Consider the following 21,625-nt stretch of genomic DNA (forward strand, 5'->3'; position numbering starts at 1 on the left):
AAACGTCGCGTTGGATGATATATCGTCTTCGATGGGTTCGATTTTATCGCGCCCATCAAGGGGACGCGCAATCTGCGCGTTACGCGTTGGGAAACTCAATTTCCAGACGTCCAGCGTGGGCGGTTGTCTTCGTTCAAGAAACGCAAAGAGAATTTTTCTGTTCGGGTTTTTTTAGTCCATTCACTGCCAACTACGAGATGTCTCGTAGTTCGAATCGATTGCAATTATTCAAGGGGATATTTTCATTTTAAAACAACGGATTTAATATCACTTTTTATTATCAAAATAATATCCTTAGATTACACATCCGTATTAAATTTTAGCACCCAAGGCAAAACGCTTTAAATTTGCCTGGCAGAGAGTGGGTTAATTTAAAGCTAGTCTATTACTGGTTTCTTAACTCTAATGTTCTCCCCTTGAAATTGTTAAGGTGTTAAAGCCCCGTGGGTTTATTTGTTTCCCAAAACAAGTAACTCTGCAGCTGGAATTCGTATAAATTGATACCCAGAACTCGAATGAATATAAATTGATATCTACACCCCGAATTTATATGAATTCACCTCCACGCTTTGAATCTATATAAATCGATTTCTGTAACTCGACTTCACATGCCCACTGCAACTCGAAATTTTGTTGGTTTCTAACGCAAGTGATTTCCTCCCATTTCCATCCTTCCCTCCACACAGTATTCGCTTGCATTCATTTACATACTCCAACACTTATCCCAATCAACATCCAACATCTAAATTTTCCTTTGTAGTAAAAGCGTCATCGACTTCGAAAAGCACAGTGCATTAAGCAAAATCACATTTTCGCGAACAAACTTTATAAATGTCAAATCCAATTTAAGAATCTCGAGGTGCACTCGAGAGTTCCGCGATCCGGTTAATAAAATTCAAAACAGCCGAGACAACCGTGGCCATTAATCTCTATAATAATCATCTTCCAGAAATTGCAACTACTTCAAACTCGAGAACAACGAAGCTTCGTGCTTGTAATCTCAATGAATTTACAGTTGCGACAGGATTCGTTTCTCTTAGACACCTCCGCAAGTCGAAATTTTGCGAAAGCAGGAAATCTCCCGCAGAAGAATTCAACAAGTACCAGCAATTTTATCGGGAAAGTTACAAACTTCGGCAAACGGATTCAGAATTATCTAGATTTCCTCTGTACAATCGAATGCGCCGAGACGCGGTTCAGACCTTGCGTTAAAACTAATTAACGTCAGGATGGAAGGGCCCGTTAGCGAAGTCATTAATAACTCGAACGAGAAAAACTGAAACTACTTGAAGGAAACGGCGTGTAACGCTTCAGTACCCCCAGACAGACACCGTTTTTACACGCAGTTATCATATTTTGATAAAAAAAGGGATGCTTGGACTTGCATTAATCAGTGCGCGTTAAAAACACCGTGCACGTGTTTGATTAAAGAGCCTAGGCTTTAAAAAATAAACTGGAGTTTTCCAAAGATTTGTTGATGTTTGAGATCGAAATTATACCTATTGTAACGCGTCACAGGACGATGTCCACCCGCTGGCTCATAAAAGTGATCCATATAGAAGTTTCCTGATAGATTTATGTCCCCGTGCAAATCCTGCCGATATAATTAATTCGACGCGCGACGGTTCGAAGCGTCGACCGTGTTTCGTAGATAGAGAACTCCGCACAATTTTCTCTTTACTCACGCTTCCCTCCGTTCCCATCGAACGAGCGCCCAGACATACCTCTTTTTTCGGTCACGATGCTCTCGTCCAGACTAAAATAATATTTCACGGTTCTATCTGGCCCCGTCGCGCCCCCTGGCATATCGATCAGTCCTCCGCGTCGGGACGCTCGTTCGCGCGTCGCGACATTTTAAATTCAGATGCATTCGAAACGCGGTCCAGATACTTGCTTCTACAACCGTTCAATTACTGACTCTCACGTGCCAAACTAAAGGCATCCACTAATTATACCTAATTTTATTCAACACTTAAACAAAGTTACAACCTTTCGAAAACATTCTAACGAATCTTCATTTTGTTCCAGTGTCAAAAATCGTACAAGTCTTGAAAATACAACGAACGGCTGCCGCAAGGACATATCTCTCGCTCCCAAATCTCCCAGACGGTCCCAGAGATCCTAAAGCTGGACGTCGAGATTTCCATATCCCCCACGGAAGGTCGTCTCTTGGTGGAAGCCCCAAGTGTCCCGTCAGCGTTCGCCACGGTGAGACGCATTAGTTTCGAGGACGTCGACTCGAGCTGTTCCCACGTAGGTACGTATGGAGTGCGTAGATAATGCGGAGGAAGGCTTTGCTCGGGGTTGGAAGGGCTCTGCCGCGACAGTGAAGGGGTTGGGCAACCTCGTGGCCCTCGCACTCGAACAAGAAGGGGTCGGTGGCAACACCTTGCGCCGATGCCTCGATACGCCGTAAATTATTGTATTCGAATCGTACGTCGTAGGACCACTTCCCACTCCCCGGAACAAGCGTCGGGGGTGGTGCACGCGCGTCTGCCACGCACCCCCGCGATTCTATCTGCGTGGTCCGCGAGCAGGCTGCGGCATCGGGAAAACTACTCCCGTTTTGTTTTTACTGGACGATTTATTGCAGGCGCGGTGCTCGCTGGAACTGATCGCGGTTACGTGCCGGCGTGGCGACATTAGGGGAGCTCAAAGTGGCTACCGCAACTTCGAACGAGGGAACGAGATCGCGAAAAAATGGAGAGTGTAATTTATTTGTTGAATTTCAGAGGTCGAAACCCAGCCGGGTGGTCGGCAGATTCTTCTTCGTCAATAATGTTACAATTTTTTATGTAACTGGTAGAGTGAATCGATTTGTGCAGTAGATGATGATGATTCCAAACGAATTTTATGTTGCGAGAACTTGGAGTTCCCATATTTCAACCCCTCCCAAAGTTCACGTATCAAAGTTAAAGCAAACCCCCCGATACAGGGCTCGAAAAAGTTCCTCTCCATCCCTGCTTCTTTTGCTACGGATTCGGCGCGTCTTTATACTTGTACGGCTACACGACTTCGGTATTACGAGAGACGAGAGCCTCCCCCGCGGCCTCCTCCGCCCTCTGCCTATTCAACGCGGCTAATATTTTGATCCGAGATACGTGCTCGGTAATTCCTTCCGCTGAAAGAGCGGGTACTTCTGCGAGACTCAGGCGAGCCCGACCAGTCGCGGTAGGGGACTTGATTTTATTTAAATTTTAAATCCGAGATCCTGTGAGGGCCGAATAGACACGAGTAAGGGGAAGGTCGATCATCCAGAGGAAGAAAGAGGGAAAAGTGGCGAGGGCACGAGCATGTAAATGCAGCTTGGTCGTACTGTGGAGTTTCTGTTCACGCTGATAGAGGGCAACATTTCCCATAAGTTCTTCATATGTGTACTATTTCTACGTTTAGACACCCCGCTATTTGTTCCGTTTAGTCTCGAGCTACCAACCTCGATGAATCCAAGAAGGAAGAGAGGGCTAGATTTCCTCGTGGGAAATAGATAATTTCTTCACTGATTCCTCGAACCTGAGAAGGAGATAGACAAGTCGTAGAACAGTCCCAGGTACTCCTAATCACCTCCTATGCACAATTCAGTCTATCCCGTTGACTATCTCCCACCTCCCCCCTTTTCAAATTGCTAACGAAATCTTCCCCCATATTTCGAGGCCGGTAGCCTGCGTTGGCTTTCCGCTGTGAACTTTCAACCGGTTCAGCGAATTTTAAGGACGATCGATCAACGTCCCAGGTGGAAAAGTGCTCGCGTGCCAGAACAGTCTCTTCGTGACGGAGTTAATAGCGTCTGGCGAGTTGGCGAGCGCGCCACCTAGGCAACCGGACGAGAAAATTGCCGAAAAACAAGCAGCCCTTCGCCACCCTCCGATCCCCGCTATTCGTCTATCCACCGTTCAGCGGGGAAAACGCGAAAACATTCGTTAAAGCGTTCGACGAGTATTTACCGAGTTCGATGCCCGTTTACGACGAGGCGCGAGCGTCTTTGAGCCGTCTCTTGGCCGCCCCGAATTTTCCGCTTGCCAGCTTTTTGTCGGACCTCGCCTTCTAACGAACTTCCTCGACAACTTCCTGAAGGATTCGCCACCGAATTCGAGAGTTTGCTGAAATATATAGACCGCGTAAACAGGATTAACGCCAAGCAAATACGTCGGCTCGAGACGACTCGATCCAGCTCGGGAATGGGGGGTTATTTTAATGATTTTTGAAATTTATGTTACGCGCCCCCTAAATACCTTGCCCTCGAAATTGAAAACTAAAATTTTTCAGGAATATTTTCTTAAGTATTCGCAAATTATTCAAGGGGTGTGTGATATAGATTTCAGAAATCATTGAATATAAGAACCACCCTAAGCTACATCATCAATTGATAGACATTACTCCAAGTCCAGTCAGCCACGTGTTACCAAGGGAAAACGTCTCTTAAATTAACCAGAGCGCAATGGAGAGTATCTCAACAGAATTACGGTCGAAACTCGCCTGGATTACAATACATCCAGGGGTTACAGGTAGACCAAGTAAAGGGAGTCGTCGGTCTTCGAAGGCCCCGAAGGCAGAAAAGTCACGCGACGGTCGGTCGCGCGGCAAAAAAGGGGAGTAATAAACGGCAGGACGTCTCGGCGGGTTCCTTTCATCCGGAGATCTCATATCCCTTTGCCGAAAAGTTGCTCGCTAGGCGCTCGAACCCGTGGGAAGAGGCGGGAACGGGAAGAAAATTAGGCAGCGTCGTCGTTTGGTTGGAGAGCTGCTTCCTCCCCCTACGACGAAGGCTTTCCTCAAAGAGTAGGATTGCCGCAACGAGGGAGACACGTCTGATAATCCTCCAGCGGAGGACTGTCGCATAACTTCCCCGCAGGAAGTCACTCTGTTTACCATTCTAAAGACGTCTTTAATATATAACGGGCAATTTTCCTCGCTCTATGCCCGTAAACTTCTTTGAGAAATTGGATGTTCCCGAAGAAGGGTGGCAGTCGACTCTCCCCGCTCTTCCAACCGATGCCACGGGACGCCGGGGGTGGCTGAAGAACGAAGGAGACGTTCCTAAAGAGATCACGACCGGAGCAGCGACTGGTTGGCGGTTGGCTGAAAAACAAGAGCTCCGATTCAACGACCCGCCGCCGCCTCCTCAGACTTAATAATCTCCGCATAATCCACAGAGAGTCCCCCGACGTGCCGGCGATTTCATATATTGTGGAAGGAACCTCGTGCTGGCATCTACTTACCTGGGAGTCGTTTTAATATCTGACCTCGTCCCAGCTAAAGCTCCAAGTTTTCGACCTCGTTGGGCTCCTGTTTACTTCCTCAGCTCTCGTTCTTCCCTCTTTACTTCCTCTCCTTTCGCTCCACGCTTGTACGCTCCCCCGTCGACGACCCCACGCAACGGGAAAACGAATAGCGCGTCGTTAGCCTCCGTCTTGGCATCACCGCTTACCAAGAGAATCAGCTCCGAGGTTGTTTTTACCATCGCGATCTTGGATCGCGCTTCTTCGCGCGGTCATAATCCGTTTTGTCTCCCTTTTTCGAGTGAATACGGTGGGATGGCGAACACCCCTCGAGAACCTTCAAAGGGCGGAACCGTCGAGTTCTTTAAAGAAGTACACGCAGTTGTCACAGGCTCGAAATTCAAGAATTTTTTTCGAGACACGATTGTTTATTACACAAACTCGCTATTTTGTCAAGGAGAAACTATCATTCCGGAAGTCCACGACCATTTTTGAATATGTATTTTAATATTGGCAACGAGATTCTTCCGGCTACGATACCTGTCGGCAACCTCGAAGAGAAGTGGCGTGGATGTCGGAAACGACGAAGCGTCACCGTCTCGATATAGACCAGCTGTTTCCCGTCGTAGTCGTTATCGTTATCTCGAGATGTTGTCGCGGGGAACGTTGAGCTCGCAGGCATTGTTTCGCGAAGGAGGACGTATCGAATCGTTGGCGGCCGATCGTTGACCGACTTGCTCGCGGCTTTCGCAGGTGCCAGTCCCCTCTGGAATTCGTTCCATTTCTAGTTCCGCGCTGGAGACGACGCGGATTCTGTCCCGAATGGCCCATTCCAGGCGACCAACGATCCTTTGTAGGGAGATGGATGCGCGAACGCAGACGCCTCGAAACGCTCGCAAGAATGCGCGGAGTTCACGGGCGAGGGGGGGGAAAAATCATGCTCTTTCGGTGCGTCTGTGCTCCGGCGATGAGAATTTAACGACGCTATTTTATTAAGGCACCTCAACGTGAACACGCTCGAGAAGGGTGTATCGTCACCGGTGGAGCACTCCCCTCGCATAGTTTGCATACTTTCGCCACTTCTGTCGATCCACCGCGCGCCAGAATACCCGAGACTCCAGACGCAGCCTCATTAAGGACTCTTCGGAACGCGCGTGAAACAAACGAGATCATCCTAACCGGGAGCGTCGATATCTTCTCTAACAAATTGCTGGACGAATTCTTGGATAAACTGCGAGAGCACCGAGCACAAAGGGCAAATCGCGACGAGGACTCCTTTCGAGTCGAATCGATCGGTGTTGGCCGGTTTGCTGAGAGGTGAGCATAAGTGGTTCTTTTTATCGGGGAACGTACGTAGCTCTTATGCCCTCAAAGCATAGAATTCAATGTCTTCGTTATCGCCGAGTTTCGCTTTAATGTATTCCAGTTTAATCAGCCCCGATGCGGGACTACAACGAAGCCTAGCTCGAGGCGGCGCAGCCACTGAAAGATCGACTGCTCATAGAGAATGCATTACACCGGTAGATCGATCGATCCGCGACGTTATCGGCGCGATCTTATCTCGGAACGCGATTACGTCGAACTATAAGCCGTACCGTTGTCTTAACAGCCTCGCGGATCCATAATTGACACGAAACGCGATTAACGACCGATCAGAGTTTTCCCAGACGCGATGCGGGCCTGCAACGCTTTGGATTATGGTAATGCGGATCGCTACAGATTCGGGATTCGATCGAGTCAAAGGGGTGCCCAAACATGGAGGCAGAGGGTGGTCGTGGTTCTTTATTAATCGATGTAGTGTTTTTAGGGGAGATTCGAAGCAAAGTGGCGACAAATGGTTAAGGCATTTTGCATTTTCTTACGCATTCAAATTTCCTGTAAATGCATAAAAATCCGCAGTCAACTTGGGATTTGTCGTTCGTAATTTCTCATGAAAAGCATGTCCACGCGATACGAGATACTATTGGACCTGGCGTGGACCTTGAATCGACAGAGCTTCGGGGTCAGTTTCCCGACTCGTGTCGATGGTTCGACATAATTCGAGAAGAACGTCCCTCAACAGACTCTTGATCCGCCCGGAGATCATCTAGGCCCTCGTGAATTGTGTTTTCCGGCATTACCAACAAATACGATCCGATAAATCATCCCTTGAATCGCCGGTGTGGCCCGATCCACGGCAGGCTTCCATTGTTGAGAGTCCGCAGCTTTGTAGAAATTCTTCTCTTTGGCATCTGTCCGACATCGCGCACCCTTCTGACCGACGCTGGGAGGAGCGAGTCGTCTCTCGGCGTTTCGCCCCGCCGTCTCTGTTCTTCTGTCATTTCTGTCTTCTCGTCATTCTTCCACCGTCCGTCGTTACCACTCTCCCTTCATCTTTTGCTTCTCCTCGGTGACCTGGTTTCACCTCAACCTCCTCGCGCCGGTTTTCTTTCACCCTGGACGCGAATTATTGCTAAGTAACGCCGGCGAGAAAAGCCAGCCCAGTCTTTTTATTACACCCTCGGATTATAATGTCTCTGTCATCCCCCCGGGATAATTTATCGAGGCTCCCAGTAAGCGGGGTGTGGCGAGCGCCTCCGCGAGAATTTATCGACGGGTGTCCTTATAAAACATCCGACGGCGAACCGCAAGGGTCAAAGGAACACGTGCGTTACGTCGTTGATCGTTCTCGCTGGGCTATTTACGGGGATGAATTTCTGGTTCTTCCGTTGCTCCTTTATGGTTCTGTGGGAGAGAAGTGAGTCGTCGTTTCTGTTTGGTACGTGTTAGGTCGACGAATATGTCTGTAGCCATTCGATTGCTCCCATCAACCTTGACAATTTTAAACAAGTTACAAACGTTCTGGATTCACGTCAAAATTCGTAGATAAAAGAAGCTGTAGAATTCATGTGAAACTGATTTAAGTTACAGTTTTTACCAAACGAATAATGGCTACCTAAGGTTGTTCAGTTTTCTGTTCTAACTTTGCTCGAGCCAACACGTGCTAAAACATCCAGCAGGGTTCTCTCGAGTTACGGGATCCACGGGTCCGCCACCTCGCCCGTTCGTTCCCCGGGGATTTCGGGACAGGTGGCAGCCACCGAAGTCTCGGACGGGACGCGCGCTCCAGGAAGCGTCACGGGACGTTTTCCTCGAGACGACTTCCTCGGTAACACGTGGTTCTCGTAAAGCGACGATCATCCCCCAGGAAACGGCCTGGATAAACGCGTGACGGTCTTGCTGACAGACCGATGCTTTCGTTAATTTAATTCGTCCTAGCCGTTGCTGGCGTCAGCGTTTACTGAAAACTTCCCGGCGATGTCAGAGATCCGCGCAACAGAAATACGCCGGTGGGACGATCTAACGTATTCGTTAGAACTTGGAAATAATAACAGGAACAAAAGTTTCGGGATTCATCTGAGGATAGGTGTTTTCTTAACTCGTTCATTGCCAATTACGAGATATTTCGGAGTTTGCGCTGTAAGCTTAGATTATTAAAATTTAAGAAACTTATTAAAGAAACAGTAAATTTAATACGACTTTTTATTATTAATATAGTAATAATTCAAATTAGACATTTTTATACAATTTTGTCGTTCAGGGCAAACTCAGGTTGAAGACTTTTCGAGGAAACGAAAGATATACGATAGATATACTTCGATATGGCTGTTTATTTAGCACATTAAATATTTCCATCGAATTAACACCTATTCGATCCACCTCTTCGCAACCGCGCATTTGCAGTCGACAATCCGCGAAATTTCGCGCGTAATTAATTCGACCAGGGAGTCTGCGTGTTTTTTTATTAAACTGCCGTATGGGTGTGAGAGGGTCGAAAAATCAAATTGAACTCGATTTTCGCCGGTGCTAATAACAGAGGTTACTCGATAAAAATTGCAACGTGCCGCGCCACGTTTCCAGTCCGCGAGAAATAATACGGCCGATCGAACGTTCGTTTCCCGCTCGGAATCTATAAAAGGTTAGATCAAATGCGGAGGCCCGAATACCGTGCCCCCTTTCGTTGTAGGTCGATTCAACCCCCTCCCTGTTAATAAACACCCCTTCTAACTGTTTGTGAGCGCCACCGTTGCACCGGAACCTCCGCTATGTAGATTTCGTATTTTCGCGCCTCGCGGACACTAATAAAATATGGCTTCGTTGAATCGGTTATACTGTTTGTACGAGCGTGGACCGCGTATATCAATCGCGTCCGATAAAGCACCGCGACCCTGTCGGTTGCCAACCAGCACGTTTGCGTCGCAGGTCATTTTGAAATCGCGGTGGAATAACAGGGCTGAGAATTAACCCTCAGCGATTTTTAGTCGATCATACGATTGAACGCGATTCGAGAAAACTCTACCTCACATTAGACCCTGTAGATCTTTCATGATCGGTTGATATCTCAGCAGCTATAGGGTCGTCGAATTTAAAGCAGAAGTTAAATTAAAAAATTCGAAATGCTTTCGATATACTTTGATTTAATCTATCTACTGGCAACTACGAGATGTCCCGTTCGTCTCTCCAATTCGCGCCGTACTATTGCTATTAATAATTCGCGAGCGATCAGGGTGGGAGCAACTGATAGTTTTATTAACCGAGCAAGGCGGGACTCGTGTCGGTTGTAGAGACGCAGAAGTAAACGCGTTTTCGCTGCCAATTTCCAATCACCCCAGCCGCAACGTTAATCGAAAACAACAGAGACGCGTTGCGCATGAACGAGACACCGGAGACAACGAAATTGATTCGTTTATAAGAGCCGGAGGCTTTGTTTTAATAGAATGCGGCTGGCTAATTGCGCACGGATTTTAGGCGGCGCGCACCGCAGCAGCCGTGGCAACGCTCGTACACGGAGAGGTGGGACGGAGTTTCCGCTCGCTACGGCCGCAAAGTTCGGGCCTGAAATCGTCTCTGTTTCGTTCAATTAACGTTTATTAGTTTTCTCTTAAGCGGAACGTAAATTCCGTCGGTTATCGTTTGGCTTCGGACGCGCTAATCCGAACCAGGCAACGCGATGCACGGCAACTATTCCGGAATTTCGGATGCTCCCTCTAATCTTCCATTTTATTCATCGTTCGAAAATCGTTCGCCATCGAGCGGGACTAGCAAACGCCAGCGAGATGGCCGCCATCTCGATCCATTTTCGATAGAGGCTTTAATAACTTCCCGTTCGAACGTCGAACGAACTAGAAAATAAAAAAAAAAAAAAAAAAAAGTACGCTCGGTTCAAAGACGAGCGGTTTTCCGCGGAAATGCCCAGCAACCGTGGTGAAAAAAAATATCAGGTTTCAAAAACAGTTCTACGCGTTCCCTGCAGCGCTCGCCCTGCGCGTGACTCGGGAAGCCCTCCAGGAAAAATAATACAATGACTTCGGAAAGGGCTCTAGGGTCGCCATGTGCATCGTCGCGTTTTCACCACATGCTCGACCAGGCCAGCACGTGGCTCCCAACGATCTTGCGGCGTTTCCTTTCCCGATGATCCGAACCACGTGTTTTCGGGGACCCCGTGAGGAAATTAACGGCTATTAGCGCTTCCTGCAGCGCCTTCAACGCGGACATGAGTTACGAGCCTGACGATTCGCCGATAAATCACGGACAGTGGTTCGAAAGGTAGCCAAATTCGTGTCGGAAGTCAAAAAATGGCAGTATAAAGATGGAACACTGACTTTTATTTATGTAATTGAAAAAAGTGTTTCTAAAACCAGTCATTTGTCCCATCGCGATGGAAATAGTTACAAATGAACGTCGAGTTGATTTAGTGTCAAAACCAGGCCAAATGAACATCTCGTAATCTTCTAGGGTTAATATACTTTGACACTTAACTTTAAGATTTTTCAAAAAGTGGTGTTACTCGATTTGTGTATCAAACGACTCATTTATCTAGAATTGTCATGTTTACTAGGCACGCGTCCTTGCGAGAGCCTTCCGATGTCAAAATATTCCCCACCTCACCTCGAGCTTAGATTTTGCTGAAAAATTTACGACGTATCTGAGAGCGTGTACCGGAAATTCGAGCTCTCGGCTCTTTGCCCCCTCTCCCAGCGGTGGGGAAATCGCGCGATCGGTGCGCGTCGTTTATGACCTACCACCGTAAATAGCTCGTTCGTTGTAACCTTGCTCGTTTCGTTCCGCGATCCTAAATCACGTTAGTCGAGTACCGTGTCCGTTACAGTCGGTGTCGTGACGCTGAATGGTGATTACGAGTCTCCCGATTGTTGCGAACAAAGCCTCGGACTTCTCGAGGAAACGGCAGCGAGCCTTCGGACACCCCCCGTGGACCGTGGCGACTTCCTCGGGTGCTGGACTTCCGTTTGGGCTGGGTTTCTTTCGTGATTCCACGTACCCTGTACTCCTGGGAATTTATCGAGTGAGTCCTTAACGCTTTAACGAGCGACTATTTACGATCCTACTAATTGTTATAGGCAGTTAGGAAAAGAGTCTTGTATTTGAAGAGTGCAATGTTTGTGGCGGATTACATTTATCTCTTAGTAAAACTTTGTAATTGGTTGCAGTTTATTTTTTAGATTTTAATTTCCACTTTTGAGGTATTGCACTGCTCCATTTCGAAACATTTCGTATTAATTAGAATAGAGGGTTATAACCCTGTAATAAAGGGTTTTCCACGAAGGTTTTAAAATTCTGTTTTTAATCGAATTCAAATAGCTTTGAATATAAATATGTTTTAAAATTTGGAATGAATATCGCTACTGAACAATTAAATCTTAAAGCTCCTTTCTTCTTGAAAAACCCTTTATCCACCCTAAAAGAATATTATCAACGATCCAAGTTCACTGTAACAGAGTTGCGCTAATGCAACACTTTAGAAAAGAAATTAGTCTCGGGATTCCCAGAACTGCGCACACAATAGACAAGGTGACGAAAGCGAGACGAACGAGCGTCGACAGGTTCCCAAACTCGAGTTACGACTCAATCGTGCCTCCCGTGGTTAGGGTACTCACCTCGGAAGACTCCTTGTCCATTAGTTTGCTACGCTTAAAATCGTCCGCCTTTCAAAGAAGCACGTTATCGAGTTTGCTTTCTCAGAATTTTTCTAGACGTTCTTTGGTCGAATGGACTCGTGAATTGTTTCTTCTCCGGGGGGATGCTGCTTCCGTGAAACAATCTTTTTCGTTCCGCTTTCCTCGGGGCAAGGGGACGAGCGGGACGAAACGGTAGCACCTCGTTGCATAAGTATAGGAGAAGATAGAGTTCTGGTTTGTTGAGTGAAGAAAGGAGTCGTTTTCCGAATCGTATGTTTCCAAATGGAACTATTGTAACGAAATTTAATTTGTAGAATGCTACATCCTATGAGAATCTTGAGATTTAAATGAACCGTTCACTGCACAAATCGATTAACTCCACTTTTTGAAAAATCTTAAATTTAGGTGTCAAAGCACTTGAACTAGTTTTGATTACTATGTAGAGTATATTGTTAGCGTACAAATGATCCACCTGTGCAAAATGCGATTGAAATGCTGACAGGTCCCCCGTGGAACTCCCTTTGCGAGAACCTTCCCGCTCGGTTGCTCCCTCGGGCCCCGTTTCGAGCGATTCTTAGACATTAACGAGTCGCCCCAAGTTTGGTTAATAACATTCGAAAGGAGCTATAAAATCGACACTTCCACCTGCCGAGTGAGGCTCGTTTCTTTCGGGAGGCCACGAGAGACTATTAGGGAGGATGGTTTTACGAGGGCCCAGGCGCCCCCAGGCCAGAGGGTACGAACTCGAGTCCCCTGCCCCCGCAGATCTCCAATTTCGTGATTTACAACGGTTCCTCCGCGCGGTCCATTAACCGTCCGCGGGATCGGTCGGCCGCAAATCGACACCGAACGTAATAAATAGGAGGTGTTAAGCCCGTATTTAAATTTAAATCGCTATCTCCTCGGTAACGAGCCCGCGCTCCCAACCATCGCTGCGTGACCCTAATGTCCCTGTCTAATCGCCGGTAATACCAGTCGCGGTTTCTCTCCGCCACTCGACCTTATCCTTTCGTTTCAATCCACTTGCGCCAGGGTGTCGTTGCCTAGGCTTCCTCGTCCCGTTTCGCAACGGGGATCAACAGGGTATTAATCATCATTGCCTCGTGTCGGAACCTTTCCACCTTCCCTTCGGTGCTGTCCAGCAAATCGCGCATAATGATGATCGAGGACGAGCCCCCGTGGATTACCGAATTAGCGCGTTCGGCGGTCGGAGATCGCGACGCGTCGATCGCAGTCGACAACAACGCGCTCCTTGGACCGACTTCCTGCAGGATTTTGCGGGAGATTAACGAACCTGGGGGTCTGGCTCGATTTGTTAGCGAATAGGGAGAACAGAGCGAGCCGTATAAGGTGATATTAGATTGATTGGGGGAATTGTTGGTTTCGGGGTATAGGTAATGAGAGAAATGAGGGAAGCGAGGTTACGAGGGAGGTGGTTTTCTATTAAAATGTAATGACGGGGGCAGGGAATCCCTGGTGGGATGGATTGACTTCAGGATTTACTGTTTAATCCATTCACTGCCAACTATGCGAGATGTCTCGTAATTCAAATTGATTGCAATTACTCGAGGGATTTATTTTATTTTCTTACATTTTCGTACATTTTCGTACATTTTCTTTTTAACATAAATATTACTCGTGTCTCATCTCTTCACTCGATAGAATTTTACATGAGAACGTGCCAGGTTATGCATCTTATTAGTTCAGTCCAAACGAATATCGAATTCATGCGATCATCTTAATTGCGGTCCACTTCGTTTATAGAACTCGTTCTTCAATCGGGGAAACACAGTTTCCCCCGTTGATACGGCCATAAATTTTCCCTAGCAGCTTCCCAGCAACGAAGTTGGCCCGCATCGTTGATCGACGCGATAAATCTGAAAATTCCGGAGGTGGCGGTAACGACTTCGCGTCGCACAACGGCAATGATATCGGCCGCGTGCTTACGGGAATCTGGGGAGCTACGCGTTAACCGGGGGATTTATATCTGTATGAAGGCGTGACTAAAAATCGCCATATATCACGTTGCACCGTGTTGCATGCTGGTTACGGCCCTACTGGGGTTGGCCGACGAGGCTAAGCCGGGGTAAACCACGAGTCGTTTGTCATGCTTTTTACTAATAAGCCGTTCTCCTGCCGTTCCGCGCTTTAATGCGGCCACGGTATTGCCAACCTTGCGTTCGTTTTGAAAATCGGCAACGCTTGCCGGCCAGCGCAAAACGTTCGACGCCAACAGACTGTTACTCCGAATACCTACGTATCGACTGAAAACATTTGGTACGCTTTGATTAACACATTCGCTACTTCGAAAATTTTTTTATTTCATACACTACATATTTATAACATTGAGATTTCAAAACATATTTTGTAGTTTCTATCTTTGCCCTAAATGTCAATTTAGTGGAATATCGAAACCCTCTTACCACAACAAACTTACGAAACGCCAACCCTCGCGGAATACCGTACCTCCAGATTCCAAAACCAAGGAAGATTGAAATCCTCGGTCGGGAATGTATCACAATATATTCCGTTAAGCTCGCAAAGACTATAATGCGTCTCCGAAGAAATTCCCCAAAGCCAGCGTATTCCCAGCGACCGATAATCGGCGATACGTCGTCGAGGAAGACGCATCGTCGAGTCCCGCGATATCTCTCGCGAATCCGCGAGGAGTTCGAACGCAACGGATTTTCGCGCGGGCCCGGTTCGAGGTAAATCTTCGAAATGGTCGCGGATATCCTCCGGTTCTATAACGGCCGCGGACAAGACTCGCGGCGGGGCTGGGGAAAAATTGAGCGGTAAATAATTCCGCGTGTCGGGACGAGGCCGTCGTAACAGATACGCTTGAATTTCATCCGGACGCGCACGCTTTGCGGGTAAACAAACGGCACTTCATAAACCGGCGGACGCGATACGATCGAGCCATTATTTATTGACCTTTCGGATTTACCGTCATGCATGCACAGTCGTGAAATTAGTTTGGCTTGAATTATCTTTCGACGCAGCCGGCCGATCGCGGCTCGATAACCAACGCGTCGAAATTATTGCGCCATTGAAATCCATTTTTCGATGGTCGAGGCAGAGCCACCCCACGCCGCGGAGGATAGAGCGATCGCTGGCTCGTACATTTCGAAAGTTTCAACTGACGATCCAGGAGAACGCGACTCTTATCCACGTTCGAAAATTTCGACCCTCGAACGAGATGCGTCGTTCGCAATTTTTCTTGGTAAGAAAGGAGAAACTATCTTCGATCGAACGTTCGAGGAAAGTTTCCAAGCCTCATTCTAACAGAAATTATTAGCGTAAGGCATGTAGCGCTTTAGAATCTCGAGATCTTGAGATCTTGAACCCCTTTACTCTTTGAAGTTAGTTCGAAACTATCTTACCTTTTGCTTAGCTTTGCTATTTCATTGAAACTTTTTCATTCGCGTGGCACTACTGTGAAGTAACGTGAAAAGTAAAATAAGTGGAATCAGAAATGTATACAAGTCAGCAAGTTGTTGACACTGTTTTCTTCTGTGCAGCTTGAACTTTCTTTTTCTTTCATAATCGCGTGCCACAAAGAGTTAAGTTCAAGAACTACCGACTATGACATGCATTTCGAATTTCTTCTTAGAATTACTCATTTCCTAGCAAAGCTTCGAGTCGACCTCGGCAGTTCTAGCGTAGGGGACGTTTTTTTCTCGCTGATGGAATTTCATGCACCGCGCCGCGGTTCCCAACAGAGGAATATCGATTCTCAAACTGCGAAGGAGCAAATTTCCGAAACAGTTTCGAAAGAAGAACGAAGTTGGCGCGCGGCTGTCGAGCGGGTCCGCGAGGTTAAATATTTGCCCGAGTGGCCAACGAGAGCCACGTTCGAATGCGAAATTTAAATATTCCTTCGGCCTTCCATCTCTCGCCGGTAGCGTCGCCGCCGGTGCGACCCTCCGAAATTTGTTCCGCTCCGTGTCCGCGTTGCTGGACGTGAAATATAAGGCAATTTCATGAACCATTAAGAATGGAAGTTCATAAGTCGGCAGCACGTGTTTTCGGTGTTAACCCGTGTAGAAGGCGAAATGAGATTTTTCGAAGGGTGGCCCCCTCCTCTTGCGCGCCCCTCCCGCGCCCAGGCATTGACGTATAACGGGTGTCCTGCGGGGGCGACGCCAGACGCCACGACCAAGCGTCCGTCTTTCTCCAACGTACGGGTTTTTCCGAGACTTATCAGCCCCCGAAAAAATGCGTTCATCCCTACGCGCTCGCGGTGGTTGAAGCGATTTTTTACGAGCGCCGAGGGTTAACCTTATGGATGGGGCTGAGATTCTTGGGGAGTTCCTACTCGCCTCTTCTTTTACTCCTTGGTTGTACCGACCCCATGTACTTAGGGATACCGGAGCATATCGTTCGGGGGAGGTTTTCGAGGGTGACATGGCGAATTTTGCCTGAACTTGTTCGCGTTGCTTTATCCGATATATCCGATTTTTTTGTCATGTTAACTGCAAGTACAAATGATCACAATTAACGACCTGACAGACGTATTATCCAAAAAACAAAATCATGAACTCCTATGAATCCCTTTATATTACTAAAATGTACAGAATGAAGATACATATATCTCTTCAGTTTTAATTATACCCAAGCTTTAACGCCACGAATAATCACTTTTGTTATCATTTGCACAGATTTCGCCGTTAATTTATGGTTAATAATTTGTCATATGTCGTGAAAGTAAGACAGGTAATCAAATTTAGGCACACAATTCCTCCCTTTTCTCCTCTATGCAAGTTCACGCTCCATTTCTGCATTCTTAAAGGGTGGCGGCGAACGTTTTGAAAGCCTGCGTGGGCGACGCAAGAATAGGGGCGGCGAGGAAGGAAGCTCCTTTATAATTTTACCCCTAATTTATTTCACAACGGAGCTAATAAAAAAGCCGACAGGCACCATGTATCCCAGCCGTCGCGAGGGAAGCATGGAATGAAAAAGTCCTGCGTCTACTTGCTGGTCCTGGAACCACGCGTCGGACAAAGGGAGCGTTGCGATGCTCCCTACTATCGATTTTTCCTCGACGTAGCCTCGATCGTGGTAATTACAATCCCTGGAACATTTAAAATTGTATCTCTAAAACCTACCACATAGCATTCTTATTTTATGCAAAGAAATTAGTAATATGCAAGGTCCTAGACTATCAAAGTACCAACACCCAATTATTCCATTCTCCACGCAGAGATTCACGGTTTATTAATCAAATTAACGTTGAAAATTACCAGGACCACCGTTGATTTATCCCCTCCCGAGCGCAACTTTACCCCTTTTCCAACGTCGAAACTATCCCTGGATTCCTTTATTATCGCTTTATTTAATTAGCGCAAATTTGGGGAGCAAACAGAGGCTCGTTCGAATGCCAAATGTTTGAGGGTTTTCTCAATTGTTCGCGATTGCATTTTGCCGATCGTCGAAGCGCGCAACAATGCAGTTTTATTATAATGCGAGCAATACCGCGGCGGGAACATAAAATGAGCGCGGTCGTGTTTGTATAATGGAGAATTCCGATCGTTCCCGTGCGCGATAAAAATTAATTAACACGGCATGGGTGAACTTGCCCCCTTCCTGATGCACCAACTACGCCCCTCGCGCCCCCTCGGCCACGGTTGGCTTCGATGCGCGGCGTATATTTCACGAATAATAAAATAGCCCGGACACGATCGTTAACAGAAACTGCGCGATAACACCTGCGGCACGTTCCCCTGGAGAAACTCCGCGCCGACCGCGTTACGTGTCCTTTTTAACGGTTCCGCTCGGCTAACGACGGGTAATAACAATAATTCTGCAGGACCACTTAAAGGAATTGGCGAATCGTTAACGAACGATCGCGACTTTCCAACTTTCTTCGAAAATGGTCCAGCTCTGAAAGAAGCCTTTTCGTTTGGACCAGAATGTTTCTTTCTGAGGGAAATCACTGAGGTGCTGACAAACACAGGTCCCTGTTAGATGATAAATAGAGTGTTCTAATTCTCTTTGTATTAAATTTATGCGATACAATATCGTTGGAAATCTGTATCAATCTCTGCGGATTTATTAACGTCGATAAAAATAAAATATAAGTAACAACATTTATTCAAGGTAGTTGAAATTTAACGGTGGATTTCAACAAAATTTCACTTGATTGTTCTTCGCCATATTCCATTTTACATCATGTACAAATACGAGAACCCAAAAACCAAATATCAACATCATCGTATCAATCCCCGAAATAAATTCCTCCCACATTTCGCGCGCATTTTCCGTACCGACGCGCCCTATAAATGCATAAAATCCGGCCGGACTACCGATCATACGTTCAAAAATCTCCCGAGTCGTTCGAATATGTGCAAACAATCTGAAAAAAAAAAAAATGTTAAGGGGGAAACTGTTTCCGTCCGTCGTCGAAAGCTCGATAAACGGGACAGGAAATGATTGGACGCGAGCGCTGAAGCGCTCATACGCGACCTGGAAGCTTTCCAAGCCGGACACCTCTCGAAGAATACAACCAACGGCTCCCGATATTCGTGTAACGAACGTTTACACTTCTGCAGAAACGACCAGCCCGAAACAACGCTCTCTCAACCCTCCCCCCGGTCCACCATCGAAGCGCGGCCACCCCCCTCGGTTAATTTATTCTATTCTCCAGCGTGGAATATCCAAACGCTGGCCAACGGAGCGCGGCAAAAAGGGAGAGGGGTATGAATGTCTTTAATAGTAGCGGCGTCGGTTGACGCTGCGAGTTTTGACAGACAGCTCCTCGGGGCACAATGGGGGCCGGGGCGGCGCACAATGCGGCCCTGGCACAATCGCACCGAATTATACATGCACGTACGAGTTCGCTTAGGTAGGTACCGCGGAGCATTCACCGCGTTAACGGAATAGGAGTACGAAATTCGAATACAATATACGCGGTTTAACCTGCCGTCTCCCTCCCGTCTCTCGTACCCCGCGTCACGATGAACGCACCGAAGGTTCTAATGAAGATAGACACGGGCACCCCCTTGGCTGCCACGCTCCCGTCTCTTCTTCCCCCTGGAAGCCGCGTTCTTTTCTTCGCGGCTCCTCCTCCTTTCCATCCCTCAAGCATACCTGTCCCGAACTCTGTCTCTCGTCTCCCGATTCCCCGCGACACTCCAACCGAGGAGTTTTGGCCCCGTCGTTTAACTTCGTTTCGTGAACGCTCGACGCTAGAGGCGGCTCGTAGGTCTGGCAGGTGGATGGGAAGGGTGAAGGAGACACCGGGGATCGTTACGCGGAGGACTCCTGCTCCCGAGGGGCACGACGTTCTTATTATCATAGTGGCTCGTTATTATTAGTGCCGCCCGTGAAAGGATAAGGGGATCGACGGAGTCGAAGGGTTGTTTAACGAGGACGGACGCGATGCAATTCGATAGCGGTAGCTTCTCTTCTTTTTTTCTGTGATGGGAGCTGACTTTTGTGTCGATGCTCCCTCGCGAGTCAACCCCTTCGCTTCCGTATGAAATCGAGGGAAAGTGGGAATTCGAGATGCATTCTTGGCCTCGTTGTTCGCAGTCGACCGTGACGGGGAAACGGACTGCTCGATAGACAGCTCGGAGGCGGACTGGTTTATTTCGGACATCTGTTTTAACCCCGATCGGGGTGGTATGTTGGGTAGGTTTGAACGAGGTTTTATTAGGAAAGTTTAATGCAACAGGAAATTGAATAAAGGGTACGTTACAGTATCTGTAAAGGGGTGTTTTCACTCTTAGATATGTAAAATTGACAGGGTCTTCGTTTCTGCATAGCTTCAATTTCTTTTGAATGGTATCGATTGCCACACCTCCTTTGTCATATGTGTGTATAGGCTGTGTATAGGTAGTTTTAGTGTTAAAATGCATGTAGAATATAAATAATAGCGTATCAGTCGTGTACATTGAAATCACAGTCATCGACCAACCCAGATGCCCGAACAGGAGTCCTAGCAGACTCTTTTAAGATGCAATGGGGGAATATCGAGCGGGCAGCTCTCGTTCTCGTCGGCGAGAGCATAAATCAACAAAAGGCTAGGGGGAGGGAGGAGGAAGTCGCGCATGGGACGCCGCGAAAGGATGATCGGTGCTTAGGTATGCACCAGGAGGAACGTCGCGTTCGGGAGCATTTCTTCGGCGCAGTCACGTGTGTTTACCTGTATACGTTCGCAGGAAATGTATTCACCGGTCGCGTAGCCTTCGTCCGTGACGGCAGCTGGTTCATTTATCTTGCAGGGACACTCTTGTCTCCGTGTCCCTTTATTTTTCACTCGGTATGACGATCTCCGACGTGCGCGCCCTTTATTCCCCCCCGAGGACGCGAGCCGTCCAGTTTCCTCCACCCCTATCGACGCGACACCGATCGGAGGAAGGAACCTTTGTTTATTGAGATCGGTCTTCCGTTGATCGCGCCTCAATGGCTCGACCGTGAGAAAGGGGGAGCCTTGGACGTTTCGAAAATTAGGTGTACTTTTTAGTGGTCGATTCGAGGAATTTGTTCAAGACTGGGGCAGGAAAGTTTCTTGAAGCGCACGAAGGACAAATATTTGTGGAGAAAGTTGGGGATCGGTGACTTTTTAGTGAGCGAGTACGGAATTATTCAAGCCTTATTTGAAATTTATTTAGTATTATTTCTAATGCTTGAACCGACTGTAATTATTATAAGGGTTTGATTGAACAGACATATCGAGTCTAGGAGATTTAACTTGCATATGTCGATGAAACTGAAGCTCCTATATAATAATACTCGTCTACAAAAGTTTATCAGTCCCAGCCTCTGTTAATTATCAAAGGCATTTACAAAAAAATCTGTCCACGTCGCGTTCTGCTCCATGGAAAAAAAAAACAAGCGAATGGCCTTCCTGGCATCTTGAAAATCCATCGACGCGCCCATCCCCGCGGATCGATGTCCCCCCTAAATTCGCATTCGGGGCATCCGCGTCGAACCGACGGATGAATTTTGTAATTTACTGCTTCCGCCTCGACCGGTCGGCTGGAGTTCTCGATCTGTTCGTTTATCCCTCCCCCTCTCGCGCTGGATTCTTGTTCTATTTTCCCTCGATCCGAGCGTCCCTCTGGCGGGCTCCTCTTCTCGCGCCTTCCATCCTTTCATTTTCTCCGCTCGCTTTTTCGCCTGTTTGTCAATTTTCTGCGCCAACGGGAGTAGTCGATCCGCCCCACCCCCGCCCCGCTACCCTCTTCGTCGACATTCCGGCGGATGAGAATTTGATGAGGTAAACACACGGGCGACTCTTTTTTTTCCGTGTTTCCTTTTTTACCCCTCCCAACCTTTCTTCGAGACGACGCTCGTAAACGCTCGCCCCAACGCTGATTTATGCGTGCGGATCGCAAATTAATGTTGACTCCGCCGCGACGCTTCGCCTCCTTTCGACGCTGCCTCCTTTTTCGCCACCGTCGTTCTTGTTCGATCGCCCTCATCTATCCTTCCCCCCCCCCTCCCCCT

General features: G+C 47.6%; 1 long non-coding RNA gene across 6 annotated transcripts in view; it reads left to right on the top strand.

The window, feature by feature from the left end:
- The window catches only part of LOC128880509 (uncharacterized), a 122,511-nt gene that overhangs the window by 93,282 nt on the left and 7,604 nt on the right, over window positions 1-21,625 (top strand). For all 6 annotated transcript variants that reach the window (XR_008457840.1, XR_008457842.1, XR_008457841.1 and 3 more), the window contains one exon: window positions 2,029-2,257. This is a non-coding gene — a long non-coding RNA (uncharacterized LOC128880509). The remainder of the gene's footprint in view (window positions 1-2,028; window positions 2,258-21,625) is intronic.

Source organism: Hylaeus volcanicus, chromosome 7, assembly GCF_026283585.1.
Source record: "Hylaeus volcanicus isolate JK05 chromosome 7, UHH_iyHylVolc1.0_haploid, whole genome shotgun sequence".
Taxonomy (NCBI): Eukaryota; Metazoa; Arthropoda; class Insecta; order Hymenoptera; family Colletidae; genus Hylaeus; species Hylaeus volcanicus.